Source organism: Dermacentor silvarum, chromosome 4 (assembly GCF_013339745.2).
Source record: "Dermacentor silvarum isolate Dsil-2018 chromosome 4, BIME_Dsil_1.4, whole genome shotgun sequence".
NCBI classification, from domain to species: Eukaryota; Metazoa; Arthropoda; class Arachnida; order Ixodida; family Ixodidae; genus Dermacentor; species Dermacentor silvarum.
The window spans coordinates 179,452,207-179,464,945 of record NC_051157.2 but is presented as its reverse complement, the minus strand read 5'-3'; positions in this window follow the sequence as shown (position 1 = coordinate 179,464,945).

Genomic DNA, 12,739 nt, shown 5'->3' with positions numbered 1-12,739 from the left:
TAGAACGTGGTTCCTGGGTCAATTGTATCTTCTTGGACTTTTCCAAAGCCTTTGACAAGATTAACCACCACATATTACTCTACAAGCTTAGGAGCCTAAACGTTGACAGCAGAATTCTTACTTGGATTGAATTTTTTTAAGCAATCGCTCACAGTACGTTGTTGCCAATAATTCCACCTCACCATCGTCTCCTGTTACCTCTGGCGTGCCCCAAGGCTCTGTATTGGGGCCTTTACTTTTCCTCATCTATATTAATGACTTACCCGACTGTATAACCTCCTCAATTCACCTCTTCGCAGATGACTGTGTTGTTTACCGCGAAATTTCAAGTAACCTAGACGTTCGTTCACTGCAAAACGATATCTCTAATATTGCTCATTGGTGCAGAACTTGGAACATGGAACTTAACACTAACAAATTCAAAGCTTTACGTGCTTCACGCACTAACGGACCCTCTGCTACCTATACCCTAAATAACGCTACTCTAGAATCTGTTAGCTCTTATAAATACTTGGGAATTCATATCACAACTGATCTAAGCTGGAAACATCACATTAACTACGTTATTAACAATGGTAACCGTATGCTAGGGTACCTACGACGTAACTTTAGTAGAGCTCCTGTAAGTGTGAAACTAACAATGTATAAAACACTAGTGCGCTCGAAACTTGAATACGCTTGCTCCATTTGGGACCCCTTTCAATTGCACTTAACTTGTTCACTTGAAATGGTACAGAATAACGCATCACGCTTTATATTATCCAACTACAATCATACTAGCAGTATCACGTCGATGAAACACACCCTTTCCTTGCCGTCGCTTGTTTCACGTCGCAAAGCATGTCGTCTTACACTTTTCCATCAAATATACCATCATCCAGTTCTGAAAACCCAGTTCGTTACGACCCCATCTTATCGTTCAGTACGCTTAGATCACCACCATAAGGTACACGTTACTACTTGCCGCACTAACACTTTTTTTTATTCTTTCGTTCCACGCACGTCCAGTGACTGGAACCATGCACCTTCCCTCAGATATTGTTTCCATTTCGGACCATGATCAGTTTTGTGTAACCATTTACAGTCACTTATTTGATGACGCCTGAAGTTTCTTTTTCTTAACGTGGTTCTTCGCATTGTATCTTCATTCCTGCTTTTGTTGTATTAGCCTAACATTGTCTCGTCCTGTGTATTGTAGATGTCATTAGAATTGTACATATTATTACATTTTCTACTTTGTTTACTATTTATGTACCCCACTCCCCTCTGTAAAGATCTCTGCGCTTGAGGGTAAAATAAATAAATAAATAAATAAATATAAGGGGTTCAGTTGGGGGATTGGAGTTAAACCAAAGGTAATGATGAGACAGAGAGAGCTAAGATAATGAAAAGCAAATGAGTGAATTAAGAGTGAATGAAGGTGAATTAAGAGTAAATTGATGGTCAATATGAGGGGTTCAGTTGGGGGATTGGAGTTAAACGAAAGGTAATGATGAGACAGAGAGAGCTAAGATAATGAAAAGTAAATGAGTGAATGAAGGTGAAATTAGAGTGAATAGATGGTCAATTAAAGGGGTTCATGGGTTATTGGAGTCAAACGAAAGTTATTGATGATACAGAGAGCGCTAAGATAATGAAAAGTAAATGAGTGAATTAAGTAGTGATAGGGTGAATGAAGAGTGATGAAAATTGGAAATTTGGAGTAGTAGAGCAAACCAAGTGTGATGGAAGTAAAACCAAGATGATAGAGTGAATGAAGGTGAACCAAGCAGTGACAGGCCGAAGCAAGAGTGAATCAAGGAGTTATGGAGTGGAGGAGTGACTTGCAAAAATATGTGAGATTTGATTGTCTAAGTGAGAGTGACTCGGCAAAATAAAGTGCTGAGTCACGATTCGAGTTTGGTGAATCATAGGAAGGGAATTTCAGTTCAATGTTTTTGTAATTTCATACGGCATACAGTCATGAGTATCCAATTAAAAGGGGAGTCAAATGGCAATTCAAGTTTAATAACAAGGAGATGCTAGGTGCGTGTCACGAGAGATCACGAATCACTTTGTTGTGTACAGCAGCGATAGCCATCAATCGTGCACGTAGTCATTGATATCCATGCAAATGCTATTAAATAAGTATTTTTTTAACGAGAAGCAATTCTTGGCGCACAATTCCCACTATTAGAGTATATATATAGCCACATACGTCTTGGTGCTCTCATGGTGGAAGTTTCGTTAACTTGGTAGGTACAAAATTGGCATAGTATGACAAGTGTGTATGACGAACATAAATGATAGGTCATGTAATGAATATCATACCATGTGTGTCATGTAGGTCATAAAACAGCCGCCTTCGTCTTGGTGCTCTCATGGTCGTATGGTTAACTTGTGTACCAAAGTTTGCATAGTATGATAAGAGTATATGACGAACATAAATGATTGGTCATGACAGGGATGTCACGACGTGTAGGTCACGAAACAGGCGCCTTCGTCTTGGTGCTCTCATGGTCGTTTCGCGCACTTGGTATGTCGCTGGAAAGGGTTCGGACATAGGTACTAAGTGATGGAAACACTAAAGATGATGGTAGAAGTCAGTCGTGAGCGCTACTCAGCAGAAATGACGACTCAGCGAAAACTGAAAAACACTCAAAAGCCACTGAAATGGGCTCGGATATAAATGATAGGTCATGTGACATGAATGACATGGCATGAGTATCACGTAGGTCATGAAACAGCCGCCTACGTCTTTGTGCTCTCATGGTCGTTCCGTTAACTTGGTTGGCTTCGCGCACTCTGCTTCACATAACATCGATTCCCACAGGGCGTTGATTCTGCCGCCTTTTTTTCCTGCTACCATTGCTACCTGATAGTTAAGAGTAGTTAGTGATCACTAGTGATAAGCTCTGTTCAGTGTTCTCTTATTCTTATAGAGCCTAGTGTCATGGATCTCAAATGATAAGTAATTCGAAAGGCTATTCAAGATTAAAATGATAGAAACAACCCTAATCATTGACTTAGGTGCCTGCTAGTGGCATTAGCACCTCGGCATTGGTGTACCCTTCCAGTATTGTTTGCGTTAACTTTGTTTTTTCCTTGAGTTACCTTGCGTTAATAAAGTGAAGTATGACACAGACACAGAGAATGCTGGCGAATTCTTGATGTAAACGATGCAAACTACACAACACTACATAAGACCCAGCGTCCTCGTTGTCTACTTCCATGGCGAACGGAACGGGCGGAAAACGGAACTCGGAGAAGCAAGCAAACAGAACTGGCGAGAAACCGCCATGCATATGAAGCCAAACCAACACGCGCGAGGAGCTGAACGGCCACGCACATGGAGGAAACGCCCACGCATATGGAGCCAAACCTCCACGCACCTGGTTGTATGGCTATTAAAGATTTCTAAATATTTTCTTATGATTCCTGTCACTTAACTAACCCAATTTGTAATTGAACTTATAATATGATGTCATATCTATCATGTACGTTATGTAGAACCATCTATTTCACACAGTTTTTGTTTGTATTGATTTATTTTGAATTAACAACCATTTCTTTATTTCGCACCAACCGAAGTCGGTGGTCGACCGGAAGTCACCGCTTAACAAGAGTGTCACTCGCTGCTCGGTGCCACTAATAACTAGGAGAAGCTAAGCATTAGTCACTTGTGATCACAAATCACTTTTTTGCATGACAGCGGTAGTTATCACTCATTGATTTTGCCACAGTTATGAATGTGTTTAGCATGAATACAATGCTCTGATATTGCAGATGTGATCGAAACAGCGGTGTTCACTCATGATTATGTAAACTTCAGTTTTCCCGACTTTTCAGAAATCAGACCTTCCTGGGCATAAAATGAAACGTCGCTTAAAAGGTGATTCAATTAGGACAATTAGTAACTGAGGAGCTTGAGCTCCTTAGTTGCTAATATGAATAACCTTTTTACCATTATAGCGTTTACGTATACGCGCTGCCATGGAATAGAATGAAGTGTCAATATACCAGCAATTATCTGAAGAACATGAGCGAGTCATTAGCGATAAATAGTGATTTTGCACAGTTCTGCGTTGTCGGATATTTACAGTGCTTCAGTGTGGGGGTATTACATGACCAGCCATTAGTATGGTAATTAAATTAAGATGTGTAGGATCTTATATGCTTTAGTCCCTGGACATGATATATCCCGTCACTTATCCCGTATGTCGCACATATGTAAGCTGCTGTAATGCGCTAGGAAGCGAACACAGCGACGACGGTGCTTGAACTCATCTGAAAAGGAAACCTTTTTTAACCTATTAACAAAAGGTAACTCAAGGAAAAAACAAAGTTAACGCAAACAATACGGAAGGATACACCAAGGCCGAGGTGGTAATGCCACTAGCAGACACCTAAGTCAATGATTAGGGTTGTTTCTATCATTTTAATCTTGAATAGCCTTTCGAATTACTTATAATTTGACATCCATGACACTAGGCTCTATAAGAATAAGAGAACACTAAACAGAGCTTATCACTTGTGATCACTAATTACTCTTCACTATCAGGTAGCAATAGTAGCAGGAAAAAAGGCGGCAGATCCCACGCCCTGTGGGAATCGATGTTATGTGAAGCAGAGCGCGCGAAGCCAACCGAGTTAACCGAACGACCATGAGAGCACAAAGACGTTGGCGGCTGTTTCATGACCTACATGACATTCATGCCGTGACATTCATGTCACGTGACCTATCATTTACATCCGAGCCCATTTCAGTGGCATTTGAGTGTTAATCAGTTTTCGCTGAGTTGTCATTACTGCTGATTCGTGCTCACAACTGATTTCTACCATCATCTTTAGTGTTTCCATCACTTAGTACCCATGTCCGAACCCTTTCCAGCGACATACCAAGTGCGCGAAATGACCATGAGAGCACCAAGACAAAGGCGCCTGTTTCCTGATCTACGTCACCTACAGGTCATGATATCCCTGTCATGACCAATCATTTATGTTCGTCATACACTCTTGTCATACTATGCAAACTTTGGTACACAAGTTAACCAAGCGACCATGAGAGCATCCAAGTCCAGCAATCTGGGACATCGACTACTGCGGCGAAGCCGACCCTGGGGCGATGCGGTTGGCGTAACTCTATGGGAAGCATTTTTTAAAAATCGATTACTGAGCAATGGCTCATTTTTCGCGATTTGCACTTTAGGCACTAAATCCCGACAACGTTCTCACGCTATATGTCGAGTGTAGTCTAATTCCACTGGCTGGATTTTTTTCCTGGGGCACTTTTGTAGACCCATTGAAAATGCATGCGGTGATTTTTAAAATGTAGTTTGCAGCACAGTAAAAACTCATCTGCTAATTGCACTCTAGTGGCACATACTTTAGGTCTCTCTATATATGTAGGTCCAGTTTGGTTTTAATCCGCTGGCTGAATTTTTTTCCTGGGGCGCTTTTGTTTGGCTACTATGCGGCAAAGCATCTCTACAGGGCCAAAATATTCCTTTGCCGTGGAATTGATGGGAAAGAGCTTGCGGACCATGTCAAAAATGGACACGAATGTGCAGCTGTGATGCATATTTGCGCCATGACGTATAAAGAAAGATGATGGTATTAGATTCTGCAAGAAGGAGCGGGCCAAATGGCTTTATGGAGTGCCATCGAAGCGCGAAGCGTGGTTGCGCGCCCCCCTTTTTCTCAAGTTTCGCTGCATGGTAAAGTGTTTCATTTGGTATTTAGAAAGATAAGGTGCTTAGACAGATTTAGTATTAGGCAAATTTTTGACACAAAAGGACATCGCCAAATAGAGCACTTGTTACGTGTGTTTACGTGTTACTTGTTAGGTGTTTATTAATTTGTTACGTGTGTTACGTGTGTTTAGTGCAATGTGCCGACAATGCGAAGGTTTGAATATTATCAGTGTAAAACAAATTGAAAGGAAAAACTCATGATCTATAGTGCGCGTGACGGAACGAAATAAAGAGGAAAAGATAGTCCCCGTGTTACAGCGAAAATCAGCAGCTTCGCCTCGTTTAATAAACCATCCCGTTTTAGTTTTAAATGAATAAGCATTTCTATGCCTACCAAATGAGAAATTTCTCCGTCCGTCATAACTCGTAGCTCTGCCTTACGTGGCTCATAACCACGTAAGGAAGAGGCTACAAGCGCTCAGCGAAGTGAAGCGAACAGCGCATACATTCATTCAGATCACCCATACAATACACAGAACAGCACACGTTTCAACAAAGAACAAGTGCAAAACAAGCATCCGGACCATGAATAAACATTGCATGCTCCCTCAGCAATTGTAGTGGTGGTTTTGTAACAGCTTAGCTGGACATCCAGGTTGATAAGGACCGATAATAGTTCGTAAGGGTCGGATCGTGTTCGATAAGGTTGATAACGACCGATGAGGGTTTATAAGGGTTTATGCTGGTCGAATCAACTTTCATAACATTGATGATGACACCGGGCAGCGTGGGGATTAGCAAGCGGCACAATGCTTGCGCATACTTAGACAACTCCCACAGGAGGTTCTGCGCGATTTCGTTTTTCAGTTCGGAAGTATAACTAAAATCATGCGTGCCTGTTAAGTGTACGCAAATCTCGCACGTTATACGCGAAGGTAAGGTTGTGAAGGTTTGAGAAAGTGGAGCCGCAACCGCTGAACTACACCGGGTCAATTGTTGTAGGGCCTGCTGTGAGCCACACGATTGCTTAGCTGAGCAAATTGGTAAGCTCTTGAGAATACTTCTCGGAGCCCCGCTTTGTCGGGAATATTTCCTCTCGTAAGGTGACTCTTACAATGTCCTCGTAGCGCGACAAAACACTGGTCTGACGATCGTTCGGACATGACTAACCTGATTCCGGGCTTTTAAATGCAGTCGCACCAAATCGCTTGGAAATACGAAGGAAACATACAATGCGTTTGTTTCTCCACAAACTCAGTCGTACTGTGGGGAAACAAGCTTCTAGTTTATGGCAGCGGTATTTCCCGTACACAACTTTATTTTTTTTATTACACTCCAGGCGCATTTACGCCGACGTCATCCGCGTTGCCTTCGCTGTCGCCGCGATGTTCCGTGTGAAGTCCGACTGCGATAACATCGCGTCCGGATGCCGTATGTTGCCGGTGCGAGTGGAAGCGTGCCAGATTCATCTTAGAAGCCTGGTGGCTCAATCTCGAAGGTTATGAAAAACTGCGCACAACAATGCCTCAAGCAAGCACGTCTCGCTGGGTATTGTGTGTATTACACGGACAAACAGGTGCACGCAGAACATCAACTCACCACTCTCGGGTTGCACTAAATGCTGAAGAAATTAAACATTCACTGTTAAGATCACCGCGTACTATCGTCAGTCAAAGCAAACAGCAGAGAAAGCTTCGCTTACTCTGCTTACTACACTGAGTTGGATCCACATAATTTTATTGCGATTGCAAATATATGGACACTCCAGGCACATTTCCGCCGTCGTCGTCGACGTGATGTTTCGTATAATGTCCAAGTGCGATAACATCGTGGCTGCGCGCCGTATGGTATGGGTAAAGTGAAAGCATGAGAGGGTGAGCAAAGAATGGTTGCTCAGTCTCGCGTGCGCAAGGGAGGAAGGCGGGGAAAAAGCGTTCCGTCTTCCATCGCGCACAAGGCCGCAGGGAAAGTGGGGGACGTTTTACTCCCGTGGCGGCTACGTATGGCGCGGCTGAGCGCGGCCGCGCGGCCCCGATCTAGAAAGCGATCTGCGCTGGGTACAAAGTCTAGGCGGGCCGATGGCTGGGACCCTATAACGTAAAACTATTCCAATCTGTTTTCCTTCTAATCACCTGATGTCCAATTTACGTAACCGCCAACGCAAGCATCGGGCGGTGACTCGCAGCATTGTTTGAGAAGGCTATTGAAACGCTCTCCTATTTTGTAGGAGGTCACATGTTGTTTGCTTTCAAAAGGAATAGCATTGCCTAACTTAACATATATTTCTTACCTGATTGGCTGACCAAGGGCGATGAGCACGCAGAAGTCGAGGGGGTAACGTGGGGCCGGGCTAGCGCAGTGAAAGTAGATAACCTGATGAGCAGGGTGTTGCCGGCGTCTGCGTTTGCCCTGCTTCTTCTTACTTAGCTTTCGGTGTCTGCTATAAAATTACGTCGGCGTGCAACGGAAACGTAACAATGTAGCTAAAACGAATCTTCAGTGAAGAAAACTTGACATAGCGATGTCGTTTTCGTGCTGAAAGGACTCGACAACCATATAATGTCACGCAAAATTTTCAATATAGGCAAATAAATCCATTCTCCACGGCAGCTCCGACTAGCCAGTGCCAGAGCGATCGGCGGGTACCCACCTTCTATTGATGTCGGAACTGGGCAGTGTCCGGCTATTAAAAAGAAAATTAAGTTTTGATCGGCGTAATAATGCATCTTTAATGCGTACAAGCCACCTTAACGCAGTGATTTTTTACGGTTTTTGGACGTAAGGTGACAGACAGGCGAAGTGGACGCAGCCCGAAAACTTTTGACAAATTGCGGATGGCTGATGGTAAAAAGGCCTAGAATCGAAAAATAATATTTTTCTGTTGTTCGGTCTCACATGCATAATTAGTGTGCACACGTCATATAAGAGTGAGTAGCTCTCGCGGTTTTTTAACAGCGGAGCTGTTTAAACCGAGCGTTAGTTCGTAACCTGCGGACAGAAATTGTAGGCTGATCCAGGCGGTAGTGCAGAAAGGGTCCAAGCGCAATGACACACACCTCTGTGAACTGGCGAAGCTGAGCCTGGTTAAGTCTAGCTAAGCATGGTTGGGACTACTTAAGCTTAGTCTCTCATCGATAGACAATCGATAGTCAACCAGCAGCTAATCGATAATCGATAAATGATCAATAAATTCCGGAAAATGCTGGGAATGACTTGGTAGTGCTTAGCCTTAATTGGGTAATTTAGTTAGTAAGCGAATGTTTACAGCCGTTTATGCAGCTGATAAAACGACTAACCTTAGTTTGCACAGCTGTCTAATAAATTTCTGTCGCAATCAGTGATTCGCCTGTCGGGCTAAATTGACCTTATTCTTAATATTATTGTAGTTAATATTATTATTACTTATTACGCTCAAGCCAGGCGCAATACACATACAAGTTTCGAATACAGGCGCAGTTCTGTCTTCTTGCGACTGAGTGCCGATAATTTTTTTCGAGCAAATGGGGCTCAGCGTGTCGTTTACAAAAAGTAGCTTGGTGTCTGCCACTGCGGATACGATGGCATAGACATGTTGTAAATCCGGTTTTCTATTGGATGGCGCATATCAGCACGCAGAAAGAGAATTTCGGGTGGTGGGTCAATTCCTTGTTGGAAAAATGGATATATTCTCTCGCGCAAGCCGTTGCTTTAAAAGTGAATCGAAAGTACAAGTGCCCAAAAATGGTGGTATTAGGTAGTGTGCGCTCTTTCCCGTCTCTTGTTGTTTTCTTCCTGTTTGTTTTGGGCAGCGTCTCAATACATTAACATAAGGTCATTGTCTCGTTCGACTGAAACACCTAAACATTTTTGCAGTAGGTAGAGTCATCTGCGTTCGGCGTTCTTGGAAGTGGTCCCCTTCCGAGGTGATCAAAAAGCACAGTGCTACTTCATCTTTCTTTTCCTTTTATTAAACGTGCGACATTTAACGGTAGTGCGCGAAGGCGAGTATTACAAGCTTTTGAGCTGTAGTCGTTTTTTGTTGAAAGTTGCACACGTGGCTCCACTCTCGTGCGGCCGAGACGTGGACTGTCAGAGTATGGTCATTTATCGGACAATGCCAGGGCTACTACTTTTGTTTTCTCGCCAAAAAAACGTCCCAACCCCCTAGTCGGTCAAATAACAGTCATAACCTTACCACAAACAAGACAAATTGGCTTTGTGCTTTTGAAAGCATATAGTGACAGTCTATCAACTCTTTGTCTTTGGATCTTAGCACTTGTTTTCTTTCAAGCCCATACTGCCCTAGAAAAATGTCGGCAGAATTTTTTTTTTCTGGTTACAATAAGCATTCTCAATAGGAAGTTAACATTTTCGACAGTATTCGTCTTCTACCGCAGTGCGACGTGTGTGGCGGCGTTGTGTAGAGATTCGGAGAAAAAAACGGTCAAATACGATATTGAGCAGCTGATTGCTGCACTCTCGTTAAATGCTAAACGCTTTTTGGGTGGCATGACACCATTTACACACCCTTACGTTGTCATTTTCTTGGCACATGAAAAATTTGTGCTCTTCAAATGAATGTTCTATGGTGTAAGTGCTGCATTGTTTTGCTTCTTTTATTTAATGTACTAAGCTTGAAAATGCCGCTAGTCAGACATAATAGAGCACAGAGAAGAGGCCAACTGCACGCGGCATGGTCTTATCCTTACAATAAATTCGCTAACGAGACGGATCATGAATCCAACTACAAAATGATATCTCGCACCAAAGGAATGTGGGAAAAAGCACTAGGACACACTAAGTTCGACAATCTTATTGTTAACAGGTGATTCAAGGGTGACGCGAGGGGACAACTGTTGCATATGACGGCGTGCATACGACTAGACCATCAATAGAACAACATGACTTTAGTGAACCAAGAACCAATGTGCAGGCCATGCGGTAAAACGTTATTATAAAAACACATTTTCAGCATTGTTCGTACAACTCAACGCTTGAAGCCTGTGTATATTTGCGGCGGTACGTATATGTTTTATTGTTGCATGGCCCAATTTCGTTATTAGACTGCGTAACACCGTGACTAAATTTCGCCTCATCGCACGCACATTTAAGCCTTCTTGAAAACAGAACCAGGACGATTCAGTCACTGGAACAGCCTTTCATTTATTTATCACACAGTCCCATATTCGCTCGAGGAGGATTATAGCGGGTAGCATGTATACACGCATTAAAACTTTTTTTCAAGGTAACATTATAAGAAGTGATACCCAAACCAAACAAGATCTAAAACAGAGTAACAAACCACCAGGGGCAGAATTCACAAAGCTTTTCGATCGTAAGTGCTGCACCACGATTGGCTGACACCTGCTTCTGCGAACAGTTTTAGCGTGAGAACGTTTTTGTGAATCCGGCCCCAGTATGTAGCATACAGTAGTTACCATGAGCCTAAAAGAAAAAGATTTTGAAATTAAAGGCGTGTAAAATTGTTATACATTACCAGGAATTTCGGACATCGCCGAACAGCGCCTCTACCGGCCGCCTCTGAAAACATACGCGTTTTCTACGGGAGAGCGTCGTTTTTTTCCAAATAACTAATCACAGAAGCCATGTTTTAAAATATTCCCGTGTAAATAGGCTCTTGGCGCTTAGCCCGAAAGAACATGCAAGTGGTACCATTACATACGGCAGAAAACTCGTTCCAAATTGGGGGCGAACTTTCAATTATGGGAGTCTATTGAAAACCAAAATTTTGGAGGCTTTTTTGGCCAGTAAAAAGCAATTTGCGATTAACCTATTGCATTGACTGATGTATTCCTAGGGATTTATCAACTTCAATGATTTATCAACTTCAATGAATCAGCTTTCAGCTAGTTGCAGCAGCAGCTCTTGAAATGGCAAAGAAGTCGTTCCAAAATCGCAGTTTTCATAATAAGGTCGCGGAATTTATTGTGGTACATATATAAACCTAGTTTTCGCCAACATCAGCGCTTCGAAGCGGTAGCCGAGCGTGTTGAGCGACCACAGATCAAGATCACTGATAACCACGATCGTGAGTTCGCAGGTTCGAAGCCAGCTGTGCCACGCTTCTTTTATCAATTTGTCGCTGCTTAGTTTGGCAGTTTTCCACCCGATGGCATATTCCGAAATGCAGGACATTTCGTTACGGTTCTCGGTTTAGTTTCTTTCTACTGTACCAACGTCTTCCTGAAAAAAATAGCTGGCTGGTTTCGAGAACATGCGAACGTGTTTCCAATCATCTTCTGCACTTTAGGTATATTGTATTTTGGAAAATAAACCCAGGTAACGGTGTTTTCAAAGTACATTTCTTTCTTAAGGTGGATATTTATGAAGACATTACTAAGAAATATTTTGCCTTTTCAGCTATGTCTTGGGAAAGGCGTGTTTTGTGCAACTCTTGTGCGGCTTGAAACGTGCCACAAAAATAAATAGCGCCCAGTGTGTGCAATTAAAAGACACAGAAGTAGAAAAGTTGGCTGCAGCCCCAGACGTAGTATTTTTACAAAGGAATACAGTTGAAGCTATTTGACTGAGTGTATTTGCATTATATCAAAGCAGAATTTTTGCGTATACCTGAGCTTCAGTGCAAATGAAGGATATCCGAATTATTGCACAAGCGTGTTTGCTTAGTACAAACCAGTATCTCGAAACATAAACATTCTACCCTCAATATGCAGCGCACGTGTCCTATCATTTGAACCATTCCAATATACCTTCACAAAATTCCAGAAATACTAAAAGTCTTCATATCCTTTTACCCTTTTACCACAACTGACGCAGAGGAGTATTGAAAATTATGCGAAAAGACTCTGGGACGTGTTAATGTAGCCTGTCGTGTAAAAATAGAGAACGACTCCAATCACAGACCACACCTTTTTTGAATTATGCCCACAAAGTTGTGCACTGTTTTCGGCTACAATTACCGAAGTTGCCATATAGCATTCTGCTGTTCTGTTCTTGACTAACTCTATTGCTGAATCAGGTCACAGCACCATGATATGATTACTGGTGCAATTCTTTAGTAATTATGTGCGAATATTCTCCTACCCTAAATTTAACATGTTTGAATA